Below are 15,278 nucleotides of genomic sequence, written 5' to 3'. Positions count from 1 at the left end.
TTTGTTACGGAGTCTCTTTAATGTATCTGACAAAGGAATGTAAACAAAAGATAATGCTATCACCTCTACAGATGTGTCCAGAAGCTGCCCACTGAGCTTTCCACTGGAGAACAAAGTGCACTGGAAAGACAAGGGTTGATTCAGTAAAAAGTACAATCTGGGCCAAGCGAACAAAGTAGGAAAACATCCTCTGAAGAAGCAATGGACTGTTGCGATACATGTGAGGGGCAGCACGGCTGGTGTTTTCCTGGGGACATTTGTGGTAAGATACTGTTACTTTTTTATTTAAGAGGTCTCTGCTCCATTTGCACGCAAATAGTAGCCTTGTCTACTGTCTCCTACATTTCATACACCAGGACCGGGTGTCTGCATTTTATATACCTTTGGTTTCCTACTTTGCTCGCTTGGCCCAGATTGTACTTTTTACTGTATCAGCCCTTGTCTTTCCATTGTTATTTTGTGATTTGCATCATAGATCATTGTATTTACCATGACACTATGCCCTGCTGCATGTAGTAGTTTTTAATTGTTTTTATTTGACACGTTACCTATTTAATAAAGATTTTTGTACTTTGGAGAAAAGATTTCTCATTTAATATTGCCAAATGGATGGCATTTTCTCTGGTGCATAGAGAAGCAAATGATCTCTGCAATAGGATATGTATTTCTATTTGGGAATTAATTACTGCACAACTATTATGCTGCACTACAACTTAATTACTTGCTTTGTGTGGGTCAATAGCATTTTTCCTTTAGATATTAATAAATACTTTGGCTATAGTGAGAACTCTTTGCTAGCTTCCATGTGATTGCTTCCAGCTAAATTAGCACCCACTAATAACCATGAGCTGTGTCTTAAAGCTATAAAACTCCTGTTGGTCTAAGGCACATTTGAATTCCCTGTAGAACTGGCGCACACAGATGTCAGTAAAAATAAACAGTCTGCACTGGTACATATGAAAAAAGGGGGATGTCACAAATGCATCAGCAATGGCTCTGTCTGCCCTTAGGGTGAGATTTGGCAAAGGAAAATGCTGAGCAGCCACACCAGCTCTGCGTTCATCTTATACAAAAAGCTGTTTTGGCTCTCGGATGCGAAGACAGAGAAAAAAAATGTAGAAAATGTAGACGGATTATTGGCAACACTGGTTTAATGTGAACAACGTATGTTTTCTGCATGTTTACAAAAATCATTGTTTCGTGCAAAAAATATTTTGACGCAATTATAGTCAGTGCAAAAAAAAATAAAAAAATACTCAATGTGAGCATGGCTATGGATGCAGCCGATGTGCCTAGGAAGCAATCGGGAATCTTAAAGGGATATTTAAGTCTGAAAATGTTTTTTAACTTACCATATTTTTCAGAATATAAGATGTATCTGCATCCACGCTGTCCCTGTACGCTAGAGGTGCATGTGCGGTGGGACTTACGCATGACATTGCAGAAGATGTAGGACCCGGAGCAAAGGGGGAGAGGATCGCGGCGGCAGGAACAGGTATAGTATGGAAGTGTACTGCAGTGTAGTGTAGTTAAGTGCAGTGAAGTGTAGTTTAGTTAATTGTACTGCAGTGTAGTTTAGTGCAGTGTAGTGTAGTTTAAGTGTAATGTTGTATATTGCTGTGTAGCATAGTTGGTAGGGCAGCAGGGATAATTGTAGTGTAATGTAACTGGTAGGGGCAGCAGGGATTAGTGTAGTGTAGCTGGGCAGTATAGTGTAGATCAGGCTTTCTCAACCAGGGTTCCTTGAGTACTCTGCAGGGGTTCCTTGGCATTTTCCCCTATCGTGGGGGAAGTATGATAGAGCACAATATAATAGGGGGTACTGTAACAAGAAGCACTAAATTGGGGGCTCAGGAGACAGTATAATGAGTGGCAGTGTAATAGGGGTAGTGAAATAAACAGCCACACAGCCATACTTTTAAAGACCATGCCTCCTGCAAAATAAATGCAGGGGTTCCTTAAGATCAAATAATGGGTTGCAGGGGTTCCTTGAGATCCAAAAGTTATTTGCAGGGTTCTTCCAGGGTAGAAAGGTTAAGAAAGGCTGGTGTAGATAGAGTAGCTTAGATACAGTTTTTGGGAGGGTAAAAGGCCCATAAAATGTCCCTGCAGAGTAGACGCACCTAGGTTTATTTTTATTTTTCCTGATTTGTGCCCTCTAAACCTAGGCCGGAGCTTCTTATATTCCGCAAAATACGGTACCTGGGGCTTCTTGCAGCCCTCTGGAGTCTTCCTGTGCCCATGACGTCCTCCTGACTCCCTGCGACGAGCAGTGGCAACCTACACTAAGCTGGCCCTTTCGCCGCCAGTCGCCAGCTACTGCGTATGTACTGCCCCGAGCTGTGCACACCCTGATCACGCTCCCGCGGCCAAGAGAGCTCTGAACTTAAGCAGTAGTGATTTATGCTAAATACAGCTCTCCGACAATGCAGCTGTCCTTGGTAGGTTTTGAGGCTCTATATCACTAGAGTTCTTGGAGCCCCATATAAAACTTGCCCTCGGGCTCCTTAGTTACACCACTGATCAAAAGACTCCCGCCTCCTGCAAATGCATTGACTAAGCTTATGCGCTTCTCAGCCCATATACACAGGTGCTGAGAACTGCATGCAATAAAGACATCAGTTCCACATAAAAGCAATATGTATTAGCAGGTACGCCTTGTGCAGTCTTCTATCATGGTACCCACTTTAACCTCTCTTGAGCATTACCCCATATGGTTAAAGGGGAACAAGTATGCTATGTGACTTGTGAGAAACCAACAATTGTATATTCTGGAACTGATGTCTCTATTACATGCAGTTCTCTACCGATGTGAGTATACGATTGTCTTTTTTCTTGCAGGTCGCTCGCAAGTCACGTAGCACCTAGGTTCTCAACGTGTGGTACGCATACCCCAGGGGGTACTTCTGATGGTTCCAGGGGGTACTCGGGCTTGATATACTTAACCAAGAATAACAAATTTAGAGTTTTAGAAAATGATAAGTCGTATTTAAACACCATCATATTAGTATTTTAGCTAATTAAAAGCAATAGTAAATGCTTGGAAATTGTTTAGAACCAATTATCATGTGCTAAGATTAAATATATATTTTTCAAGGGGTACTTTTGATAATGTTTACTATGCTAGGGGGTACTTGGTGAGTACGGGGTTTTAAAAGGGGTACAAACCAATAAAATGTTGAGAAACACTGACGTAGCATACTTGTTCCCCTTGAACTGCTTGAGGACCAAAGGCTTACACCCCCCTAGTGACCATGCCATTTTTACAATTCAGCACACTGCAGCTTTAACAATTTGCTGCAAGGCCATACAACTTAGCACACAAATGAATCTGCCTCCTTTTATTGCGACCAACAGAGCTTTCTGTTGGTTGCGTCTGATTGCTGCTATGATGACATTTTTTTTAAAATGTATTCAATAGTAAGTATAATAACCTTGGGGGAGTCGTGGAACCCAGTCTCTAAACACAGGAGAGCACAAAAACAAGAGGTTGGCCTTCAACACTGTGAGTTATGTCTGTGATTTGTGCTGGCTGGTTGTGAGACTGCTGGTTAGTAGAGTTCCAAACTCTACTGTCCTTCTAATTAAATACAGGGCATGCAGGATTTGCAGATTATCACACTGTCTTTAATATACATTTTACACAACATCACAACTTTTTTGGACATGAGGCTGTATGACAGGGGCGTAACTACAAATCATGGGCCTTCCCCAGCAAAACTTAGATAAAGCCCCTTAATATTTGCAACCCTTCCTTTGCCTTCCCTTGGTGACCCTCACAGCCTGGGGGCCCATCTTACAATGCACATAAAACAAATGTGGCCATCAGGATCCTCAAACCCATAACATATGTAGCCACAAAAACACCTGATCAGGAGAATCAGAGAAAGGGAAGGTTAGTAGTAAGCCCAACCACACACACACCTCTGGGCCCCCCTGCAGGGCCTGCTCCACCCTAGTTACACCTCTGCTGTATGCCGTACAGCAGATTGTTAATGAGGAGAGCTGAAATGTTGTTTGGCGTAGCAGAACCACAAGTTAGATACTTGTAGTATTGATAAAACATTGTTTTTGCATGTAGCAATAACAGATATGATAGAACGATCCTGTAAGTGGAAATGACAGAAACCAGAGTACATTACATGAATTCGATTTGGGTATTGGGTATCTATGTTGTCAAGAATCACTTTGTGTTGTGAGAGCTGTCTGCTGTCTGAGCCCCCTCCTCTCTTATTCATTTGCAGTCGTTAATGTAGTGCTCAATTTTGGTTCCCTCTAGGCCTCTGTAACACTCCCCATCAGACTTGAGACTGGCTGCATTTAATAGGCAGCGTAAATAGAAGTTAGTGTACCGTTCACTAACATCTCTATCTATTGTCCGGAGATTAAATACATGCCACAAATGGTTCACGCTTCATCTGCCTGCAAACCTTGTTTCACTGCTCCCGACTCTGACTGTAGAGAAATATTAAATTAATTTGCAGGTTGCAAGTATGCAGCAAGGAAGGAAAAAAAAGCTTTGTACTGCGGGGCATCTGAAGACAACATTAATCATTGTGTGGTGCCAGCAGAATTCTGAGTGATTGCAGAAGAGCAGATTCATGTCAGCTTGGATCTAGGTTTGATTTTTGGCAATACTTAAAGCTTAACTACCACTAAAATTAAAAATGTGCATGTATCAATACAGTACATGTTAGCATTACTAAATTTCACTATTGCTTCAAGCAAAATATTACCTCTTTTCAACATGAATCCTAAACTTCTGCATATGACCTAAAGTCAGATTATACATGGGCAATCTGGTTAAGGGCTCTGCCTCTGCCATAGGCAACCTGGGTTTGAATCTCGGCTCTTTCTGTTCAGTAAGCCAGCAACAATTCAATGAGGAGACTTTGAGCAAGACTCCCACAACAGTGCTACTGTCTATAGAGCTGGCACTTTGTGGCTGCAGATCAAGCACTTTGAATTCACCAGTAGAAAAGCGCAATGCAATATTAATGTTCTGCGTCATATATATATATATATATATATATATATATATATATATATATATATATATATATATATATATATATATATATATATATATATATATATACAGTGGTGTGAAAAACTATTTGCCCCCTTCCTGATTTCTTATTCTTTTGCATGTTTGTCACACCTAAATGTTTCTGTTCATCAAAAACCGTTAACTATTAGTCAAAGATAACATAATTGAACACAAAATGCAGTTTTAAATGATGGTTTTTATTATTTAGTGAGAAAAAAAAACTCCAAATCTACATGGCCCTGTGTGAAAAAGTGATTGCCCCCCCCCCCCTTGTTAAAAAATAACTTAAAGGTGGTTTATCACACCTTAGTTCAATTTCTGTAGTCACCCCCAGGCCTGATTACTGCCACGCCTGTTTCAATCAAGAAATCACTTAAATAGGAGCTATCTAACACAGAGAAGTAGACCAAAAGCACCTCAAAAGCTTGACATCATGCCAAGATCCAAAGAAATTCAGGAACAAATGAGAACAAAAGTACTGTGATTGAAATCTATCAGTCTGGTAAAGGTTATAAAGCCATTTCTAAAGCTTTGGGACTCCAGCAAACCACAGTGAGAGCCATTATTCACAAATGGCAAACACATGGAACAGTGATGAACCTTCCCAGGAGTGGCCGGCCGACCAAAATTACCCCAAGAGCGCAGAGAAAACTCATCCGAGAGGCCACAAAAGACCCCAGGACAACATCTAAAGAACTGCAGGCCTCACTTGCCTCAATTAAGGTCAGTGTTCACGACTCCAGCACAAGAAAGAGACTGGGCAAAAACGGCCTGCATGGAAGATATCCAAGGCACAAACCACTTTTAAGCAAAAAGAACATTAAGGCTCGTCTCAATTTTGCGAAAAAAAACATCTTAATGATTGCCAAAACTTTTGGCAAAATACCTTGTGGACCGACGAGACAAAAGTTTAACTTTTTGAAAGGTGTGTGTCCCGTTACATCTGGCGTAGAAGTAACACAGCATTTCAGCAGAAGAACATCATACCAACAGTAAAATATGGTGGTGGTAGTGTGATGGTCTGGGGTTGTTTTGCTGCTTCAGGACCTGGAAGGCTTGCTGTGATAGATGGAACCATGAATTCTACTGTCTGCCAAAAAATCCTGAAGGAGACTGTCTGGCCATCTGTTCGTCAACTCAAGCTGAAGCGATCTTGGGTGCTGCAGCAGGACAATGACCCAAAACACACCAGCAAATTCACCTCTGAATGGCTGAAGAAAAACAAAATGAAGACTTTGGAGTGGCCTAGTCAAAGTCCTGACCTGAATCCTATTGAGATGTTGTGGCATGACCTTAAAAAGGCGGTTCATGCTAGAAAACCCTCAAATAAAGCTGAATTACAACAATTCTGCAAAGATGAGTGGGCCAAAATTCCTCCAGAGAGCTGTAGAAGACTGGTTGCAAGTTATTGCAAATGCTTGATTGCAGTTATTGCTGCTAAGGGTGGCCCAACCAGTTATTAGGTTCATGGGGCAATCACTTTTTCACACAGGGCCATGTAGGTTTTGAGGTTTTTTTCTCACTAAATAATAAAAAACATCATTTAAAACTGCATTTTGTGTTCAATTATGTTATCTTTGACTAATAGTTCACGGTTTTTGATGAGCAGAAACATTTAAGTGTGACAAACATGCAAAAGAATAAGAAATCAGGAAGAGGGCAAATAGTTTTTCACACCTCTGTGTATATATATATATATATATATATATATATATATATATATATATATATATATATATATATATATATATATATATATACACACACACACACACATTAATATATTAGAGTCTACCAAAAATCAATCTCTAAACAGTGTCCATTCTCACTAGACTGGTTGCCACGTCTGCTCTGATCACCGCTATGCAAATATTCTCGTGCTGCTGCTGCTGAGCCCTCTGCTTGGTCCCGGTAAGCAGATCAGTGCCAGACTGAGGTGTAGGAACCCCTAATGGATTGAAAAAGACCAATGAGTATCCTTACTTACAGGGAGGATTCTCATTGGTTCATGGTTGACCAATGAAAATTCGTGGCTGGTGCAGGACTTTTGTCTAGGAGAAGGTGATATAATTTTCAATATTGACAACCGCTATTGAGGGGTGTTTGGGAGATCTGTAGGAATTACTTCTGGAGAGAGAGAGAGAGAGAGAGAGAGAGAGAAAGAGAAAGAGAAAGAGAGAGAGAGTGTGTGTGTATACGTGTGTGTGTAGAGAGAGAGGGGGGGGGGGGGGTAAATAGTGACCTTTAAAGAGGAACTCCAGTGAAAATAATGAACAAAAGAGTGCTTAATTTTTACAATAATTATGTATAAATGATTTGGTCAGTGTTTGCTTATTGTAAAATCTTTCCTCCCCCTGATTTACATTCTGACATTTATCACATGGTGGCTTTTTTGGCAGTTGGAAACAGCTGTTAGTTCCTACAATGCAACATGGTCCTGACATCACACTGTGGGAGGGGTTTCAACACAATATCAGCAATACAGAGCCCCCTGATGAGCCCCCGTTTGAGAAAAGGAAAAGATTTCTCATGGGAAAGGGGGTATCAGCTACTGATTGAGATGAAGTTCAATCCTTGGTCACGGTTTCTCTTTAACTACTGGTCTGGCTGCAGCAATCTGACAATAGTAGTACACTTGTAGCACCTGATGAAAAAGATAAGTGCACTCTCTATAGTATCTTCCTTCTGCTTTTTAGAAATGTGTAGCAGTCAGGTGCGAGAGTTCATATTTTAGCTGGATTTAAAGTACCTATTTCACAAAAAGAATTTTGTGGTTTGGAATAAATTTTACAATGTCAAGGTCATCTGAAAAGTGCATTGATGGACGCCATGAATGAGCCAATTTAAAAATGGATGGAAACTTCAAAGTGTGATAACAATGAAGCCTTAATTCCACGGCTATATCACACTTTATTTTAGCAGATTGTTCTAATGAGCTCTATATATAGAACGATTAGGGGGCTCATATACCAAGATTGTTCTAACTGTAGCACAAACTGCTGAAAAAGTTAATTCTGGCCATAAGAGAAAGGTACCAGGACACACAATGCATCACTTTGCTGTGTTTGGGGTCATATAACAATAACTGAAGAGTATGCATACTGCATCACGGCAATGGTGTTCCCTGACTACATGACACTTCACTTTTCTGACAATTATCCTTCAATTTTAATGGAAGTAGCATTCTAGCATCTTGTGATTGTATTTCCTGTGTTAAGATATCCCAGATTTGTATTTACTTCAGCTGCGGCCACTTGGCATTCGAAAAGCTTGCTTAAGTTATTATCAACCAGAATTATTATTATTTAGTATGCAGCCTGTTTCTAGGGGTGTGCCAGCCGTGCGACCGCCCTGAGCGCTGAGGGAGGGGGGGCGCTGTGATGGAGTGGGGAGCCGCAGTCTCACTGGGACTCAGCCGCAGGGAGGTTGTCCTGACTTCTCCCTTCCTCTCCCCGAGACCACCCTCCTTGCTTCCCCCTCCGCTGCAGAGTAAGCACATGGAAGCCTCCTATTGAGCAACTCACCTCCTTCCGCTCCAACAGCCGATCACTTGCCACTGGTCTCCTCTGCATAGCCGCTGATCAATGGCTATGCAGAGGAGACCAGCGGCAAGTGATTGGCAATTGGAACGAGGAGTGGGGTGAGTCGCTCAATAGGATGCTTCCCTGCCTTACTCTGCAGTGGAGGGGGAAGCACGGAGGGCCAGCCCCCGGGAGAGGAGTCGAGGGAGAAATCGGGCCGCCCTCCCTGCGGCTCACCCCTACATCACCTATGGGGGGCACCTACCTATCTAACATATATTACTGGCTACCTATACTGGGGCACCTATGTCTGCCTACCTATACTGGGGGGACCTATAGATGGCTACCTATACTGGGCGCAACTAGACTTGGCTAACCTATACTGGCTCCACAGGGAGGGGGGCAATTTTTACACCCTCTCCCTGGGTACAATTTAGCCTAGAAACTGCCCCGTTAGTATTGGAATAGTGGCGGCATATTCCGCAGCATTGTACAGAGTATATTATCTTTTCCCTTAACTGTCCCCCAGAAGGGCTCACAATCTAATCCCTGCCTTAATCATATGTCTATGTGTGTATCGTGTAGTGTATGTATCATAGTCTAAGGCTAATTTAGGGGGAAGCCAATTAACTTATCTGTATGTTTTTAGGTTGTGGGGGGGGGGGAGAGACACAAATGCCTGGAGGAAACCCACACAGACACGGGAGAACATACAAACTCCGTACAGATAGTGCCCTGGCTGGTATTGGAACTGGGGACCCAGCGCTGCAAGGCGAGAGATCGCTAACCACTATGCCACCATGCTGCCCAGTTCCCAAGTCCTTTTCTAACTCTGATGTTCCCAGCTGCATGCCATTTAGTTTTCATGGTGTTATGCTATTGGCACAACCAGGGGCATAATTGCAAATCATGGAGCTCCCCACCAAAACCTTGATGGGGCCTCCCATGGTTCATTTCCCAATCGGAAATGCAGATGCTGCAGCATTTTAGGGGAGATTGTGCTTCAATGTTAAAGAGAAACCGTGACCAAGGATTGAACTTAATCCCAATCAGTAGCTGGTACCCCCATTCCCATGAGAAATCTTTTCCTTTTCTCAAACGGATCATCAGGGGGCTCTGTATGGCTGATATTGTGGTTAAACCACTCCCACAGTGTGATGTCAGGACCATGGTGCTGATATCACACTGTGGGAGCCTTGTTGCATTGTGGGAAATAACAGCTGTTTCCAACTGCCAAAAAAGCAAGCAGCAGCTACTTCCAGGGACATGACCTGCCAGCAGTAAAATTGTCACCATGTGATAAATGTCAGAATGTAAATCAGGGAGAGGAAAGATTTTACAATGGGCAAACACTGACAAAATCATTTATACATAATTATTGTAAAAATTAAGCACTTTTGTTCAATACGTTATTTTCACTGGAGTTCCTCTTTAACACTGTGTCGAGCATGCCGCTGCAGAGGTTTTCCGGCCGATCAGGACCCGCAAGAATTCATTTACTTGTTGAATTGTAACCTTTAGATACTAGCTAGCACTATGCTAGCTAGTATTGTCTTCCGGCACCCCCCGATTGCCCACAATTCCACCCCCCCTCCCACGATCGCCCGCTGGATACATTACCACGCCGGGATCCAGCGATCAAGCAGCCTCCAGCTCAGCTCCAGTCCTCACTATGGGGAGGATCGGGACTGCGCATGAAGTCGGTGACGTCAAGATGTCATGTACGATCCTCCCCATAGTGAAGACTGGAGCTGATCGGGGAGGCTGCCCCTATCGCGGGATCCGGGCAAGATAATGTATCCAGCAGGCAATCAGGGGGGATCCGGACACAATATTAGCTAGCCTAGTGCTAGCTAGTATCTAATGGTTACAATTAAACTAATAAATTAGCGCAGGGGGGGGGGGGGGGGGGGAACGACTAATAGTGCAAATCCTCCTGAGCGGCGTAATGCTCAGGAGGTTAAGTATAGGAAAATTGAAAAATCGCTTTAAAAAGCTCTGCGCATATCAATTTTCCTAGCGTTTTTCTTGGCAAAATCTAGGCACCAGAGGTTCTGGATGTGAGCCTGGCTTCAGGGGCATAAAGAGATCGTTTCATATTCAGTAGTGATGCATTTTGGGAAACTTACAGCTGAATTAGTGCAAACACCTTATGTTTTAAGAAGGCAAATTACAATCTGACTTGCAGATAGTTTGGCTACGCTCATAGTAGTGCATTGCGGTGTAGCTTAACGGCGACTCTGTAACATGGCTCGCTGCACTGCAATTAACCACCAATGCGACATTCACAGTGCGGCGGGGGCATTGCGGTACAATGGAGTGCAACATGGTAACAAACTGCATGCAATATGTTACCATGTGTAATGTGTGGCGGGTGGGAGCCGCTTTCCCAATATATTGCATTTCTGTTGTCATAGGTAACACAAAGGTCACTCTAACTGTGGCCTAGCTGACAGTAGTTTTGTTTTTTTTTATTCATCTATTTTTTCAGCATATAAATGTCAAACTTGACATTGAAACCCAATTGATAGTGATGCCTGTGTTTATTTGCATCACATGATGGCATCAAACCCTAGCAAATTATGAGATCATCTCTATGAATTTGTCCTTTAGCACATGATTATTGTTCCTTGCGCTGGCTTACTAAATATCCCTGACTGCGTGCTCAGGGTTAATGCCTTGCTGTTACAAGCTTCAGTTCTACTACAGTAGTGCACTGCAGAGCGATATATGATCTCACAGATTCTGGAAATTGCCCATGCTGCTGTCCTGGCAGAGTGACTAGCCATACACTCCATCACACAGGCAATGTCTTGCTGAGCACCCTGACAGCGAACCAGTTAAGAGCTGTAACAAGATGATGTGGCTAATTAAACAAGTGAGAAATGGTTAGATCAGAGATTGTTGCATATCCTGCTGCTATGTTAAAATACTTTACTCAGTGAATAGTAATAGCAGTTAATAGTTGCTTTATGTGGATAGTATTGCGCACTTAGCTATTTTCAAATCTGTTATATAAACCATTAATATGTATATATTTAAAGCAGACCTGCATCAAATAAAAACATAGAGGTGTCATTGGGTGAGGCAGCCAATACTATGATGTCATTGTCACTCATCTAAATAATCTTCCTCAACAATGTCACTACAGCGGCTATTGATTGTTTTTTGGTTGTGTGCTTTAGGTCCTGCAAAGGCATTATGATTGGCTGCCTACTAAATGTGGCCACAGTCATGTGGCAAAGGGCATGTATTACGGTTTTCAAAAGCTCAGCAAAACAGCATATGTCAATCTGGCATGACATCGGATGGAGAAACCTAGCACCGACAGCCCATGTTAATCAATGGGCTGTTTTACATCTAATGTGTTTTCATGATCATGGTAACACAATGGGCCTGATTCACAAAGCGGTGCTAACAGTTAGCACGCTAGTGAAAAGCCCTTTATCATGCCTAAACTCAGTTTAGGCATGATAACTTTAGGTGTGATAAGTTTAGGCATGATAAGTTTAGGTGTGATAAGTTTAGGCATGATAAGTTTAAGCACCAACTGCGTTAGCACCGCAGTGCACAGCTGATCAAAAGTTTTACGCTAGCAAAGTCTGTTGCACTTCGTATACAGTTTAATGGCGCTGCTTTGCGTGCGGGACTTTGCAAGCGATCTAAACTTATCTAAACTTATCATGCCTAAACTTATCACACCTAAACTTATCATGCCTAAACTTATCACACCTAAACTGGCTTTTCACCAGCGTGGTGCAATGGTTATCATGCCTAAAGTCTCTAACTGGGTTAGCACCGCTTTGTGAATCGAGCCCAATGACAGCTTGCTGCTTTATTCCAGATGTTGTGTACATTTTTGTAATCAATGTATTGTAAGCGCATAAATATGATTAAACACATACAATTGTGCAAAAATGCACCACGAAACGTGCACATGAAAACCTGTTCATTTTTGCAACTGACAAATGGGAAGGCAGCCGAGGGCAAATTTTTTCATAGTATATTCAGCCTCTACGGATGAGGTCATTTGGGCGCAGGGATCGGGAGGCATCAGATAGCCCAATCTATGAGTTGGGCACCCATTGTGGATAGTAGTCGAACAGCTACTACATAGGAAAGAATGGTTGTAGACGATCATAGACAATCGGTTACAACTAGCGGTTGTTTGGGCACCAGGACCTCTTCATGTAGTGGCACTATGTGAACCCTTCTTGTGGTAACACTCAACCAGTGCCGGGACAAGGTTTTCCAGCACCAGAGCCAGAGATTCCTAAGTGAGTCCCCCACCCCTGAATTATGCCCACCCTAGTATAGGGAGCAGCAGAGCAGGATCATCCACCAGGCAGCCCGGGAAGGTGTTTGGGGCCTAGTGGGTGTCAAGGGGCCTACCAGCCTTCTTCTCTGATCTCTCTCCATTTCAGCTTACGAAAAAGGACACAAGGTGGACCCAAATCTACTACCTTGCCTAGGGCTCCATTACATGTTAATCCATCTCTGGGGAGCAGATGTGTCCCTAGTCTTAAGTAGGTTCCCCCTCAGTATAGGCAGCAATATGTACCCAAAGTATCAGGTAGGTTAAGTGTAAGTGGTCAAATGTGCCCCAAGTATTAGGTAGGTTCCCAACCCCACTATAGGTAATCAGATGTGCCCCTGAATTAGGTAACCCCCTTCCTCAGTATAGATAGCAGATGTGCCCCCAGTATTAGGTACCCTCTTTCCTCAGTATAGATAGCAGATGTGCCCCCAGTATTAGGTGCCCCCCTTCCTCAGTATAGATAGCAGATGTGCCCCCAGTATTAAGTATCCCCCTTTCTTTGTATAGATAGCAGATGTGCACCCATTATTAGGTACCCCCTTCATTAGTACAGATATCAGATTTACCCCCAATATTAGGTACCCCCCTTCCTTAGTACAGATAGCAGATGTGCCCCCAGTATTAGGTAGGTTCCCAACCCCACTATAGGTAACCAGATGTGCCCCCAGAATTAGGTACCCTCCTTCCTCAGTATAGATAGCAGATATGTCCCCAGTATTAAGTACCCCCTTCCTTATTATAGATAGCAGACGTGCCCCCAGAATTAGGTACCCTCCTTCCTCAGTAAAGATAGCAGATGTGCTCCCAGTATTAGGTACCCCCTTCCTTAGTACAGATAGCAAATTTCCCCCCAGTATTAGGCTACCCCCTTCCTCATTATAGATAGCAAATGTTCCCCCAGTATTAGGTACCGCCCTTTCTCAGTACAGATGGCAGATGTGCCCCCAGTATTAGGTACCTCCTTCATCCTTCAACACTTGTGTTAAAATTATGGCTACGTTTATAGTGGTGCGTTGCGGCCTGGCATAACGGCCACTTTGTAATGTAGCTTGCCGCGCTGCAATGTACCACCTGAGCAACATTCACAGTGAGATGGGTGCACTGCGGTATACAAGAGTGCAGCATCATAATGCACTGCATGCTAAGTGTTACCGCAAAACGTGTGCAGTAAAAGCAACAGTGAAGCATACTTTTCATCGACTGTATGCTTCATTGTATGCCACTCGATGCATAGACAACATAAGGCCCTGCTTTCTCAATCCATCGCATTGCTTTCCTGCTGTTACAGGGAACACAATGCAACGGCCACTGTGAACCTAGCCTTAATAAAAAGTTACTATTAAAAAAATAAAATAAAGAAAGAATAAAGACTTTTGTTGTGGTAAAAATATCAAAAAGCATCCCTAAACTTTCACTTGCAAATCTTGCAGTTGCACGTAGATTCAGCACTTCTTTCTATGTCCCAGATGCTGGTGGTGGAAGAGAGGCATATGCCCGGTATTTAATGAAGAAGACTGTGCAAGACGTGGAGCAATGCCAAGACACCAGAGATCCCAGGAACCCCCGACTCATCGATCACACTCAGACTCACCGCTGAGCCTGTGGCCCTCTCTTGCTCAGCACTACCAGGACTATGTTATTTGAGGAAACACCTGCCCTATTGTTTACTGAAAAATATAACACCAGCTATAATGCTCACGGAGTAGCTGTATTGTTGTGTTATTCTCTGTGTTACTGATCTATTTATCATTCTCATAAAATTAATTTTACTGAAGACTTATGTACTTACATAAAATATCAAGACATAACTTACTCATATTAGTAGCAGAGAACTCTATGCTTACATTATTAGTACTGTATGTGTTTATCTATCACTGACATCTTGCACAGCGCTTTACAGAGTACATAGACTTGTCACTAACTGTCCCCAGAGGAGCTCGCAATCTAATTGCTCCCATAGTCATATTCTAATGTCCTACTAAATTATTAATATGTATTTATAGAGCAGCGACATCTTCTGCAACACTTTATAGAGTACTGAGTTATGTCACTGACTGTCCTCAGAGGAGCTCACACTCTAATCCTACCATAGTCATAGTGTACTGTCCTACCATATTATAATAATTTATTTATATGGCACTGATATCTTCCACGTCACTTTATAGAATACAGGTAGTCCCCGACTTACGAACGCCCAACTTACGAATGACCCACCGATACGAACGGCATGGATTCTCTGTTTCCATGGGAACAAGTCATACATTTTTTTTAAAATCAAAGAAAAAATGGCTTTTAAACTTGTATAAACAGGTACAAAGGGCAGAGGTGACACAGAGAGGGACACTGGAGGCACAGAGGAGGTACAAGGGACAGAGATGGCACAATGTTC

The 15,278-nt window shown here is 42.7% G+C and overlaps 1 long non-coding RNA gene across 2 annotated transcripts in view; it reads left to right on the top strand.

Moving 5' to 3' along the window:
• Nucleotides 1–14,591, top strand: part of LOC137542453 (uncharacterized) — a 207,467-nt gene extending 192,876 nt beyond the window's left edge. For both annotated transcript variants that reach the window (XR_011025436.1, XR_011025435.1), the window contains 2 exons: nt 1,365–1,495; nt 14,356–14,591. This is a non-coding gene — a long non-coding RNA (uncharacterized lncRNA). The remainder of the gene's footprint in view (nt 1–1,364; nt 1,496–14,355) is intronic.
• Nucleotides 14,592–15,278: the final 687 nt, after the last annotated feature.

The sequence above is a fragment of the Hyperolius riggenbachi genome, chromosome 12 (genome assembly GCF_040937935.1).
Source record: "Hyperolius riggenbachi isolate aHypRig1 chromosome 12, aHypRig1.pri, whole genome shotgun sequence".
Taxonomy (NCBI): domain Eukaryota; kingdom Metazoa; phylum Chordata; class Amphibia; order Anura; family Hyperoliidae; genus Hyperolius; species Hyperolius riggenbachi.
Note: the sequence above shows the minus strand (reverse complement) of the source record. Positions and strands in the feature narration are given on the sequence as shown.